Raw genomic sequence first — 14293 nt, forward strand, 5'->3', positions numbered from 1 at the left:
CGAGACAAAGCTATCGTTCGGCCCCAATCGCTGTGAGAACGATTTCAAATTACATTTTTTGGAAGTGGACGATGAGAGGTAGCGGGGGCGGGTAGCGTTTTTAATAAGAGGTATTTACCAAGCGTGTTTTTTATAGAAAATAAATTCATGGAAAAAGAGCAGTATGCTTATATATTTTTTATGTATGAGTTATTATGCCAGTGATTGATTCTTTAAACGAGATACTTCATATTTATGATTTCACTGAAATTTATGTTTTATGGCTTTCAGAAAATTCTTTGCCATGAAGTGTTTACAACAGTTGAATTTTATCAAAGTATTGATACAATAGTAAACCTATGGATTAAATGGATGGAATAATGGTATTTAAACTCAACGAGTATGTTCAACAAACGCGCTCATTTGAAAAATATTTATCGAAATCAGTACACAATATTTTCTAGCTCTTTTTCCTATATAAAATAGCGATCCAACAGAATCGCTATACGCTTTATACTTGTACTACAAAGTTATGCATTCAATGCTTAAATGGAAGACGACGTACTTTGACTGGATTTATGTTTTCTTTGAGTGTCCTCTCTTTGAGGTAAGACTTGTATCAGTAATGCCTACGTTTCACTTTAGTTTTGTATAGAACTGTGCTATTTGCAAGGAAATATTTAGAAAGTCTAAGTAAGTACTGCAAACATTCTAAAGGACTTCGAATTAAAATATTTATGGGAATATCTGTAGACTGTGTTTACGAATGCAATACCTTACAAATTAACTGTTGTCGTGTAAATGTATAACGTTTTTCCTTGTCCACCAAAATGCTATAGACAAAATATTGACTAATTTAGCTATTTTGATTAATAATACCGAAGGGTATCGTGTTATAACCTAAGTAACAGGGTTGTGGAGGTCAGATAAACAGTCGCTCCATGTAAAATACTGACATTCAGCTGCATGTAGTAAGACTGGAAGCCGACTCCAACTAACTTGGAAGAAAGACTAGGCTCAAGTCAAATGAATAAACATTTTAGAAAACAGTATTTTAGTATCTTACTATTCCTAGTATTTATTTGTGTGATCATTTTAACGTTTCATTTGCCAGTAAAAAAAATAACCTCAAAAACTGCAGACAACACAATCGCATCAAAAAGCCAAACTACCCTTCAATTCAACGACCCGCCCACTCTATACTAAAAACTGTTTGACTTTCAAAGCAGATCCTCACTATCGGGCCATAAAAGCAACGACTAAATCCACCACAATGGACGGACAAACAGACACATTGAGAGGTCGTTACACTCGTTCCGACTAATTGTACGGACTTTAACTGTGAACAAATAACGTAAAGCTAAGCTGTACTGTGCAGTGTTAAGCTATTTGATGCTTAGTTTTTCAGTACTACAATTGTGAGATGTGTCTAATTGAGACGTGTAACACCAGAAGAGCGGTTTCCTACTATTATCGACTGTCGATTACCGCCGGGCTATTTTGTATGAAAATCTATAAGTGTGAACTATTTTTGGAGTACCAACGCGCGGTACGAGTAACAACGTGGTATCGCCGTGGCGCAGTGGTTTAGGTCGCCACGCCGTTACCATTGATCGGTCGTGGGTTCGATTGCCACACAGAACAATTTGTTGTGCGATCCACAAATAATTGTTTCGGGTCTGGTTGTACTTTGTGTCCGTTGTTTGTATGTTTGTAAAAGTTCCCGCGACACAAGAGTAATAAATTCTTAGTCCGGGAGAGTCCTTGAATATTAAAATATGTCTCAATTTGAGTCTCAAGTTTTTTTAAGTCAATAAAGACAGCAAGGAATAGTTTTTAGCACAACCTAAAATTATGTGACATTATAACATTCGATTTCTTGAAATTAGTTGATTCATCAAACATACATAGTTATAGCACAGCACATTTTGTTACTGTTTGGTAGCCTTAGTGCGTTTATGCCCAGTTTTATGCGGAGTCAGTTGTAAATATCCTATTGTATTACCTTAAAGTTTTTGAAAATATTTTTGTTCGTTTTAACGGATAGTAATTTTGTTATGTTATGCGAGAAAGCAATTTGTAGAAATTGGTAGATATTGTAAACAATTATATTAGTTTTCCTATAATTTACAGATCTTATTTTAACAAAGTAATTAAAAACAACATGCCCTTATTGTTTAAAATTATTTATGGTTTCAATATTTTTGTACATATGTAGTTTAGAATAAAAAAAAGACCTGTTGACGATTATTTCGATAATATTAGATCTTCTTTCAGAAATTTAGTACAAAGTTGGTTAATAGCAAAACGTTATATATTCCTACTTGACATAGGACTGTAATTACACTGAAAACGATTTAATGTAAAAGGCTTGAACAAACAAACTAAACTGAAAATCCAAAGCCTTTAAACCAAGCACTAAATCAAAAACTAAAACTAAGTTCTCCATTATTCATCACTTCGGCACTAAACGCTACACAGTGACGGCACTGTAAAACATTTACTGCTTTTTTCGACTGTCGGTTCCCGCTCTAGATCCGGTATCATCCGGTTTAATCCGCTTTGGTCCGGCCCGAACCGGTTTTGGCAAGTGCAGTGAGTAGTGATCCGAATTTTTCCTCTTCCGATGTTGCTTGGATTCGTCAATTCAATGGCGTGGAAACCATGCTCGGAGATCTAACGAACATTTAATTTTGTTCATTCTTAAAGAAGAAGAGTATAGTAATAAGATCCAGTTTTTATAGCTATGTTAGGTAACAAGGAATTCTTTGGTAACGACTTTCTTGATTACGCTGTCTAGAAAACAAAATATCAACATTGAATGATGTTAGTCTCACACCTAATCATACAAGATTCGCAAATATTTTTGACTGCAAAATATCGCACTCCCGGTGCAACACTGTCACTTTTGTAAAAAAAAAACAAATCTATAGATATGTTATAAAGTCATTGTTGTGTGAAGTGTCAACGTTTTAAATGCTTCTCCTGAAAAACTACATTTTTGCATAAGTGACAGTATTGCACCGGGGATGCGATATATTATGTAATTGCAAAGATACCTTTAGAAGAAAACGGGTTTCATGCTAATTGCTTTCGAAAAACCTTAGTCCTTTTATAAGACTTTCATTTAAAATTACATTTTTATTTCTCAAACGAACGTAGAAATACTTTCTGCATTAATTCTGTCTTGTCCAATTCTTGCGAGCCGTGTATCATTGAATACCCTGTAACATCAATCACGATGGCTTCGGGCGTCGTTTTCAATTTGCTGTGGACATTTGCACAGAATAAGCCACATTTTTCGTTGTAAATGGCACTACGCCAAGTACATTTGTGTCCCGAATACTCGTACATGGGTGCAGTAATAAGTTGCAGTCGAAAAACATTACTGAATGTTGAAATGTTTGGATTTTGTGGTATTTCTTTCTAAAATATTTTTATGTTTTTATCTTGAGTTTATTGGGATTGTTGCACTTTGGAGTGAGTGTTCAGTTTGAAACCAACTCTTCTAACAGATTGGTTTGGTTTTTTAAATTAAATTAAGTGTGCACTGCATGTCACTTGCTCTAACGGTGAAAAAACTTTGCATGGCTATAATTTGTTCAATACATTTATTGAGAGCATGCAAAGTCCCCAACCCGCACTTGGCCGGCGTGGTGTACTTAAGGCCTAACCCCTCCCCTTTGTTTGGGAGGAGACCCTTGCCCAGCAGTGGGACAGTAATGGTTTAAAAAAATGCTTCTTTATGTCGAGAGGTCTTGTACTCTATTCCATAATGAAACTAGTGTTATGGAAGGTTTTAGCCAAACGTATTTTGGGTTGTAAAAGTATTGATGAACAAGAAGCATTTCAGAAGTAGCATAATATGTGTATGGACCATATAAATGAGAGGAACCTATCGCGTAAAGGTAAGAGGTAATAGGTATAGTTTAACTTGAAATATTATATTCCCTAAACTCTACAATGAATAGTAGGAATAAAGCAGTATAAATTCAGTATCTTACAACAAAGTACGAGCGTATTTAAAACGCCACTCACAGTCTGGAACTAATTCTCAGAATATAGAAATATGAGTCACAGCACGTTCACTTTGCACTAATCAACTTAAATGCTGGATGAGACACTGTTTTGTACGAACTGAATATGAGATTTTTCAAGAAGAATATTTGTGAATATGAAAAACCACAATCCAGAGGCATATTAAATGATTTTACGATTGAAATCATAATTATGCGAAAGAGTTTTTTTTTGTATAATGTATGTATCATTGATTTGTTATATGTAATGTTCTACTTCAAAAAGTACAGAGTTGTCATTCTTATGTACATAGATATACTAAATTCTTATCCATACATACTTATATCAACATAAAATATGTAAATATGTATGTATATATAAGTTAATAGATTAACGGCCCCCGTGGTGTAGCGGTAAAGGTGGTTGCCGCGCGACTACCATTGCGTTAAAAGGACTTGGGTTCGATTCCCACCAGGGATTATGCGATCCACAAATATTTTTTACAGGTCTGGTTGTACTTTGTGTCCGTTGTTTGTATGTTGGTAAAAGTCCCATCGACACAAGAGCAATTCTAAATGCGGAATCTTAAAAAAAAATAAAGTGACTGAGCGTCTACGTACTTCAAAGAGCACGTAATAAGTAGTTAAGCCATGTTAAAGGCCATCTAAAGCCAAAGCCATCCGAATATGGACTACTTTGAAACTATGTTGACTATACATACTTACGGTAATCTAAAATTTTTTCATCAACAACAAATAGCAGTACCACCTACCTTCCACCACATCTCTAGGTCTTCGTTGACCAGCGTAGCAGGTGCATCCAGTACCCTCGTCACAGTTCGTCGCTAATCCCGTCAGCGTAGATCCCACTTAATTTCCTTGACGTTGAACAGACACAGCGTTACGTGATTTTATATCTGGATGACGTCCTCGTTTTGTCCTGTTGAACGGTTTAAATTATTTACATAATTGCGTAAAATAATGCTTTATAAGCTTGGGAACTGGCGGACTAAAATAATATATTTTATTTGATTGTATTGTTTTTGTACAAGCTCTGCTTAGTTCGGAATCAGATGATCATGTGTGAGTTGTCCAAAAATATTTATTTATTTATCTGTCGTACATCTATTTCAGTATATGTCGGTGTCTGTGTTATTTTTTTTAATCAAATACTTTATTCTACTTCATTGTTACATGTACATAATTACTGTATACTTACCCTACATACCCTTACTATAAGTTTAGCCTAAAATTTAATAATGATTACTATAAATTAATTCAAAACGAATATTAATAAAATTTGCATAAAAGTGAAAATATTTTTTACCTGTTTTAATTTGCAATTTCTTATATAAAAAGTATCACACCTTTTATTGAGAGTTTTATCTAGTCATAAAACAGAATGAAAATATCATAAAACTTCATTTTAATAAAAAAATACATGCAAAAGATTCAATTTTAAAAGTTAAATCTGTAGCCAAATTAAATTATAAAGTTTTATTACAATTTCATAGTTCGGTATAAATTTGTGGATCACCGAACTAGAGTTATTATCATTAAGTGAAAAGTAATGTTGAAAATCAAAATAAAATGTTGAATAAATATTTTACTTTTTACAACGTTGCAGATTTTTGAAGTAATTGAAGGTTTTTATAATACTTAAAAGTCTTTTTGCACATGGTTTTAAGAATAAAAACAGTTAAATGCAACATAGCTTTTATATTGAACGTATATTTTTAAATGTAGTTATAGTCTTTCACCTTTTTATTGACTAAAAGTAATGTTGCTTTATCTAAAAATAAAAGTACCGGCTTTCGTATAATACGCGGCATAGGTAAGGTCGTAAGGGACGCCACGGCCTTATAAAGGCTTGCCCCGGCAGACCACCACCTACCCATAGACGTCACACGTTTTTAAAAAACGGGTCTTCACCAATGGAACCAATTATGACAATTTCTGACAACATTTAGAAAAATGAAAACCCGGGCTTCCAAAATGGATCCAATTTAAAGAAAAAATCACTCGAATTGCTTTATACACATCTTCTATAAAGTTAAAATTAAAACTGCGACTTCTCAAATACCTCTATAATTCCAAACTATTCTTAATTACTTCTTCAATCACGAAACCATGTCTTAACTCTTTGAAGTTATAACAAACGTGCCCACTTTACTACAGAAGCGATTATTCGCTATCTAAACTCTTGTTATATCAATTAGCAGGCCATAGATCGCATCACTTTATCTCTCGCCCTATTTGTTTGGTTTAATTAATTTGGTATATTTACTTAATAGATTCTGTGGATAACGTTTGTTTAAGGTTTATGGAACTCTGTTGATAATATCTTTGGAATAATATGCTTGACATAGTGTTGTTTCTTAAGCTTGTACGGGTTTAATTAATGGTTATAAGAGTGACTGTTTGTTTTTTGGTAGTTCTTTAAATTTAAAAACACGTACATAATATCACGCCTGTTATATCTGAAGGTAAGGCAGGTATATAAAATAGACCCACGATTTACCATAGACAAAGTTAATTCAATTTTTATAGAGGGCGAGCGTATTGCTACTTGTTTGCGGGCGACAGCGTATGCGACTGCCGGACAACGTTAGTACGGAGGTCTCCAGTTCGAATCGTGTGTCAGGCCAAAAAGTCTTACCTGGAGTTGGGTTAAGTTAGGTTTAAAGAAGCAAAAGAATTTAGTAGGAATCGTAGCATATTCATAATTTCGCCTCTGCCTACTGATAAGAGAAAAAAGCGTAATTATGTATCAGGAGATAAAAAGCTATTCACTAACATAGATGACGTCAACACAATATTTAGATCTGTTAGCGATTGTCATTTAGAATGTCAAGTTTATTGAATCTATCAGTGGATTTACAACGTCTAGACATGCTCATGTGAAGTGTGAGACTGTCAATGTATGTACTGTGGATATAACGTGGGCAGGTAAAAGGATAATGTAAATGTATAATAGAAATTAATTTTTGAAAGTTTGGTAGGTATGGAATAAGTTAGTGAGGTATATTTGTTTAAAAGGAATCAAATCATATAGTACTTCATCGTATACAAATTTACTATATGTGAGAGTTTGTAAGCATGAATGACCTATTATATGAGTCTGTTGCTCTTTCACGCAAAAACTACTGGACTGATTTTATAAACTAAGATACTTTTTAATGTGAAAAATCTATTCACGCGAGTACCAGCTAGTATTAAATAAAATATCGCTTGAATGAATATACTTCTAAATCATTTTCTAAATAAGAACGGCTAGGCAATAGATTTTATATCAAAAGAGGACGCAAAAAAATTTTTTGTAGTAAAAAACTGCAAGTGAAATCTAAAACATTACAAGTAAATGTATTTTTAAAGCAAAACACTTAAAGTAATTTACGTGTACTCTGTCTGCATCACAGGCTTAAGCATTAAGAGCCTTTGTGTTTCTTTGTGCATAAAGTTACAAAGAAAAACTACTCAATTCATAATTTATGACATTGTGACGTGATGCATTCTGATGTAACGTGTTTGTCAACCATATTTGAATTGCACGTTTGGCGCGGTGGTTAAAGTGGTTACCTCGCCGCAATAACCGTAGCGCCCCGTGTGGCGGGTTCGAATCCCACCCGGGATAAATATTTGTGTGATGATCACAAGTATTTGTTCGGAGCCTGGATATTAATTTATCTACATATATATTATTATGTATTTAGAAGGACCTATATATAAGTATGTTTATCAGTTATCTGGTTACCATAGCCCAAGCTATGCTTTGTTTGGAATCAGACGAGTGAATAAATACTAAGCACGTGTGTGAGTTGTCCAAAAATATTTATTTATGTATATTTGTTTAGTTGTCAAAATTGCCAGTAGCATACGACGTAGTTTATCGTTCGTAGAGTAGAGGCTAATGTGGTCAGCACGCTGATACTGCCCTTTTGCATCCTGATCTAATTTCATAACATCATTATAATTTTAAAACACTAGTGTCTGTTTTGGCTCCAGTTGTATTTTTTTTATTTGTAAAAGCTCCTGCGTTGAAAGAAAAAATTAATGCAGTTATTTTTTTTTTATCAAATTAGGTTTGTGAAATGTAAATCAAGTCTTTGATTAGATCGCGATCACCGCGGAACAAGAATTTTGATAGAAATTCTTTGAAGATCCCAACTCATGGTTACCCTATTCTCTAAGGTAAAGTGCACATCGTAAAAACTAGATTTAGTTGATATACGTTTTATTATCGTAAATCGCTTGACGATGTATATTTTAGAGGCCGTTGTTTCGCTCATAACTTTTTTTTATGTCTCACCTTTGTTTAAATTGGTATCAATCATGTTTAATATTCATTTTCAGCTTAGGTTTAGATAACAAAATAAAGATTTATATCTTTAATTAGTTAATCTTAAACGTACAAGCAGAGAGAGCAACTTACGCATAATCATTGCAACATGACTAGTTCTTGCCGACAGCTCTACCAACATGGATAAAATAGAATAGTCTCGAAATGATTAATTTTACGTCCTGCTAAATATCTTTAACATTTTAAGTCATAATATACAGTACGGGGAAGCTATTTCGGCTTTCATAAAATTCTCGAAAAAAATTACTTAATGATTTGGTTTTCATCACTCTCTTAGAAATTCTTAAATACATAATTATCAATAATTCATAGGCAAGAGTAACCTCAAACTTCCCAAGTGCCTTCATTAAAAATATAATTAACTGATTACAGAATATTTAAACTGTTTCCGTTAAATTTTAATTCGATCATGGCGATCGAAGGGCTGAAGCGTTAAATTAAAAATGTATGCCATCAAAAGAGGTTTTATTGCGTTCAATAGTGATGTTCATTTATAAATAATTAAATTGACGTTTAATTGATTTCTTTTGTAGTTTATATTATGAGAAAATAATTGGTGTTTCAGTAAAAAAACTTTATAGGAATTGCATTTTATTTTATTTTTGGTGTTCAATGATCTGCTGCTTTTAAATTAAAAAAAGGTGATAAAATATTAGTTTCTCGGTAAAGAACTTTACTTAAATTAACCGTTAATATAACCCTAAATGCATTTATTTTAATATATGTAACATCATATCAAAGTCTAAAAGTCACTTAAAACTAACTCAAGCACCAAGAAAGTCATACATTTTCTTTTCTAAACTTCGCTACAAAATCTAACCACTTCTAAATGGCTAGAAAACTGCAAGTTTGCACTAACAGTTCTCAAATGCGCTGCAATATATTAAGGTGACAGCCCAAAGGCCAGCTCGTAATATAATGAAAGAAGTAAATAATTCCAAGCTGCTGTATTTAGACGCCTAATTGCACGGCACACCACTCATCTGGGTTAAGGGGAAGAAACTTGCTGCTAAGTATTTAGTTTTACTAAGTTTAATGTAAAATGAAAAATGCGCAGGAAGTTTGAAAGGAAAAAGAACTTTGCTAAGTGTAGCCTATTGCACTTCGATTATACATGATATAAATAAGTCGAAAAAAAAACTGTTTGATTTGTGCTAAGACTACGTGTACTCCAAGTTGTTATAATAAAACAACGAGAATAGAGATAAATTAATTTAACTATAGATCGACGACGGTGAATCAGTAGATATAATACTCCTGCTACAAGGGTATTTATTGAATAATTTTAAATCTTTGATCAGAACAAAGAGTTGTCTTTGAGGAATAAATAAAGTTGAATACCCTGTTTGATATTGACTACGAATATTATAAAATGTCAGTTCCCCACGTCCTTCTATTAGATTCCTAAGGCTAACATCTCCGCACCATCTCCAATCGAGGGCTTTCAGGGCCGATTCACTGCTCAAGTAAATCAGAATTTATTATTTAGTCTAGCCTTTCTTCCAACTATCAACAGCCATCAGAAAAATATGCTAAATATGAGTGTATAATTCTGTGAACATTTTAATAATTCTGTATGTCTGCCTTAAGTTAGAAAACTCGATCCTTCAATATAGCAGGGTAACAGAATTTATTGCGTCTTTTGAACTTCTAATAGATTTGCAAGTACGGGGCTAATAGCATAATTTTCTCAATCTATCATCAACTTACCGAGTTGTTTGAGCGAGTTATCAAAGTTGCGAGTCTAGTTAAAACTTCCTGATATACTTTGTGCTATTATGAGGATATTGGCGATAACGTACAGTTATGTGCACGTGGAAATAAGTATTTGTACTTTTAAACATATTAAGTGCATGGACGGTTCAATGACAACAATTTATAGAAGTTTCTCGTGTGACCAAAAACGTTTTTGAATAGCCATCTTGATTTTGAAAAGATTGGTAATAGTTGTCAATTAGTTCTTTAGAGATCCTTCTAACAACATTTTTTTAACAAATTTGTGACATAGACGGCGTTTATTTAACATTAATAGATAAGAGGCGGATGTTATGCAATTTTGGTATAGGTACTATGTGCAAAAAGTGTGTTTTTAGAATGACTCATATTTTTCCCTTTCAAATAAGAAATTAACTTCTATAACCATTTTAACACCATCAAATCGGATTTAACAGTAACAAATTAGAAACAACTAACTAAATTACAGAACGGTCACCCATCAATAATTCACCCACAACAACGCTACTTAACTCTCAACACAGACTCTTCATCAACCTGTATTTCCACACACCGCATTTCTAAACGAGATCGATGTAGGAGTGCAACCCTCAGTAATTGAGCTGAATCCTTTGTAAATGGACTCGATTGATTTGATAAAAAACCTGCCCTCTGTTTGGGATGCAAAGTGAATAAAAATTGCTCATTGACCGCATTTTTGACCGCAGCCGTTTGAAGGGAAAAGAAAGGTAAGTATTGTTTATTTTCGGTACAGTAGTGAAATACTCTCCTAAGTGTATATCAATAAGTATAAAAATACTTTTATTGAAGTGTGATAGATAAGAAATTGAGCAGAAGTGCAATTTTCGATAGTCGTTACTATCAACAAAATATTGCTTGAAAAAAAAAGGCCGCTGCTCTTTATACGATGTTTCTCGACAGTTGGTAATTTTTGAAAATCGCTGCTTAATTAGGTCATTGACATATTTTTACCACCGACAATGATATTATCGACGCCCTTTAAAAAAAAAAATGTTGTGATCAAAACTGGCTATTTTAGGTGATTGATTTGGGTGTTAGGTATACATTGTGTTCTATACTGAATGTAGGTACTTTGTATATTTATGCGTTTAATAATTTAAGACCAAATTTTGTACCACTGTGTCAAATGCTGTAATAATGGAGTTTAAAATTTCATACACACATTCGTACCTTAGAACATTTTTCTTTGCAATACTTCTCCTTAACGCAAGCGACATCGGTGCATATAAACAAGCACTAACGCAACCGCAGGACGCCGGCCCCTTAATTAAGAGCTGCAAATGTAAAACTACACTAATACCGCCCCGTGGCGTTGCGCTAACACGCCGTTATTACTTGCTCAAGTTAAATACGGACTTTTTAAAGGATTTAGTATTTGAAGATTAATTTCGATGTTTTACTTTCGCCATATCAGGGGGGCTATCAGGTATCTCAACTATTTAAAAGCCACTATGCTGTACATTGTTTTCTATTTAAGATTAAAGTCATTAATACGCTAAACCAAAGCAGCAATGTAATGAATAGTGACCATCAATTTGACGTAAACTACTTGTCAACTGAGATACGTGATAGAACCCCTGGTGACTTTAGTGATAAGAATTTTCTTTTTTTATTAATATAAGCCTGTATCGTCACACTGCTGGGCAAAGGACTGGAAAGGTTAAACAAAGGCCATCATATTTATATTCATATTAAATAGAAATAACGATTGCTTGCTTCAACGTTTAAGAAAACGGCCTGATAAAAATACTTATAAATATCATAGTTCTTTCAGTTTGTTCGAGTGTTTGCAAAGAGCAGAGTAGCAGTTATTATTTACTAGTTTTAACCCACGACTTCGTCCGCCGCCTGAATTTTTCCATGGAAATGCGTCATTTACCCGGGTAAAAAGTAGCCTTTGTCCTTTCTTGGGTATCAAAATATCTCCATACCAAATTTCATGCAAATTTTTTAGTAGTTTAGGCGTAATTGAGTAACAGACAGACAGACAGAGTTATTTTCGCATTTATAATATAAAAAAATATAAATAAAGTATGGAAGTATGGATTATCTGAAACCTGATATTTAAAGGACACAAGAGCATTTTTTAGGGCGGGAGTTGACTTTAAATAAAATAAAAGAAAAATATTACTCGAACCTATTGATATTGCTTTATAACAAACTCAAAGTTTCGCGTCGCATGTTAATTAATCGTATACAACGGAACTGAATCAAGATCTTTCTTTATTAAAGTAGTTGTATGCTTGACGTTTTGACAACTTAGTTAATACGGCATGCGAGCGAAAGTAAATAATGCATGATTGCAATAAAAGTAATTTGTGGTATAATTAAAGTAAGTTTTATTTTATGAATTTAGTAGTCATATTATTATGTGATGAGTTCACACACACTTATTTATTTATTACAAAAATTGTCAAGTACAAACTCGACTTTGTGAGGTATTGTTTGAGTTCAAGTTAACGTTTTCACGGTAAAAGCTATCTAAATAAATATTCGAAAATGAGACTTCCTAAAAAAACATTTTTTCTTCTCGTAAGGCCGTAAACAAACTAGAAAAAGATGATATGTTGATGGATTAAATCTCGGGAAGTACCTAAGTAAGCTATTTAGCTACTACTACTACTACTAATACTAGTACCTTTACTAGTAGGTAGTATTAAAGCTATTTAGCCATTTAATGGAACTGGAAGTATTAACTAGAAGGTTTCAGTATAAAGAAAGAGCAAAGCCACATCAACAACCTAGTTCAAAACATAACTTTTCATAATTACTATATTTTCAAAACTTTAAAAGCAACCGATGATCACCATAATTAAGTTATCAACTTAAGATTCAGTAATTTTAATATTAAAACATTGAGTTGACAGTCCCAAAGGACCTCTGTTAATTAGACTATTAAAAACGCCATTTTGAAAGCGAAATTTTTTCCAAAAATTACCAGACGTTTCCTGTTTAATTTGTTTATTTTGGTAAATACTTTTTTCGTTTGGCTTTTTGATGTTCCTTTTCGAAAATAATGTAATTTGTTTTTTTTTGAGGTTAATTAGAATGTTCTGATTTTTGTTTTTGATATTTTTAATTAAGTTATAGATATTGTGGAATATCTTTTCAACCTTTATAGTTAAAACATTAGTTTAATTAGTGGACTATCGATAATAAGGATTCAGGTTCGATTCCCGTATATATTTTATTCTGATCGTTTTTTCTTTTGTGTCTTTTGTTTGTTTGTTTGTAGAAGTCTCCAGGGTAATAAGATTTTTTTAGTTCAAGATTTGTTTGTAAATCAACAAATGGAATATTTTTTTAATTTAATTATATAGAATACTTAACTCACACGGAGTCACACGTTATTGCTTATAGATTATTTATCAAAAACAGTGATATCGGTTTGTGACAAAAAAAAACTAAAAATCTTAACCGAAAAATGTAACCCATTCTAAATTAACAAATTATAAGTCCGACCAAGAATAGACTTGCAAAAAACCTTCAAAAGCTCGAATCAAAGAAAAATAAGTTTGAAAAGGAAGTGAGAATAATGAGCGCGACTCAAAATTAAGAGCGGACTTAGTGAAAGTGTTCTGAGAGCAATAATTAGCTCTTTTGTTTGAGATGAACTTTGCGCTCGTAAATCATTGTGATAAGAGTTCGTTTTGATTTGTTACTTAAGAGCATGTTCTGTGCGGTTTTAGTATATATGTTGAAGTATGGCATTGTTTTAAAGTTGTAGCGTTAGTAATAACTAACGCTACAACTTTAAAACAATCCTCAGATACCTAAAAATAACTAATATAGTTATTTTTAGGTATCTGAGGATTTTTTTTCCAATGTTCTGTACATTAAGACTAACTTTCTTAATTCATAAAAATATATGAAGTTATGAAAGGCTTGTAAAGTGTTTTGCTTCTTTCACTCTTCAACGAAATGAAAAAAGAGAAAACATATAACAGTAGCTTGTTATCTAAAATAGGTTTGTAGTGTGTTTATGAATAAGAGGGTATGAGATTGCATCTGAGTACTGGTACTGAGCATCTCAATATCAAAGGTTATTGCATAGACTATAGGCACATACATGAATAAACAGTAGGTAAATAAAAAAAAACTTTCTTTATTCGATTTGTTATACTTGAAAAGTGACTAATAAATTATAAATACAAAACCATCTCTGTTATTGATCAATATCAAA

General features: G+C 32.8%; 1 protein-coding gene across 1 annotated transcript in view; it reads right to left on the bottom strand.

Moving 5' to 3' along the window:
• LOC142980659 (uncharacterized) overlaps positions 1-14293 on the bottom strand; it is a 369012-nt gene that overhangs the window by 170503 nt on the left and 184216 nt on the right. Inside the window, exon 2 of the mRNA XM_076126167.1 lies at positions 4769-4935. The gene's annotated coding sequence lies outside the window, so the exon portion shown is untranslated. The remainder of the gene's footprint in view (positions 1-4768; positions 4936-14293) is intronic.

This window comes from Anticarsia gemmatalis, chromosome 18 (genome assembly GCF_050436995.1).
Source record: "Anticarsia gemmatalis isolate Benzon Research Colony breed Stoneville strain chromosome 18, ilAntGemm2 primary, whole genome shotgun sequence".
Classification (NCBI taxonomy): domain Eukaryota; kingdom Metazoa; phylum Arthropoda; class Insecta; order Lepidoptera; family Erebidae; genus Anticarsia; species Anticarsia gemmatalis.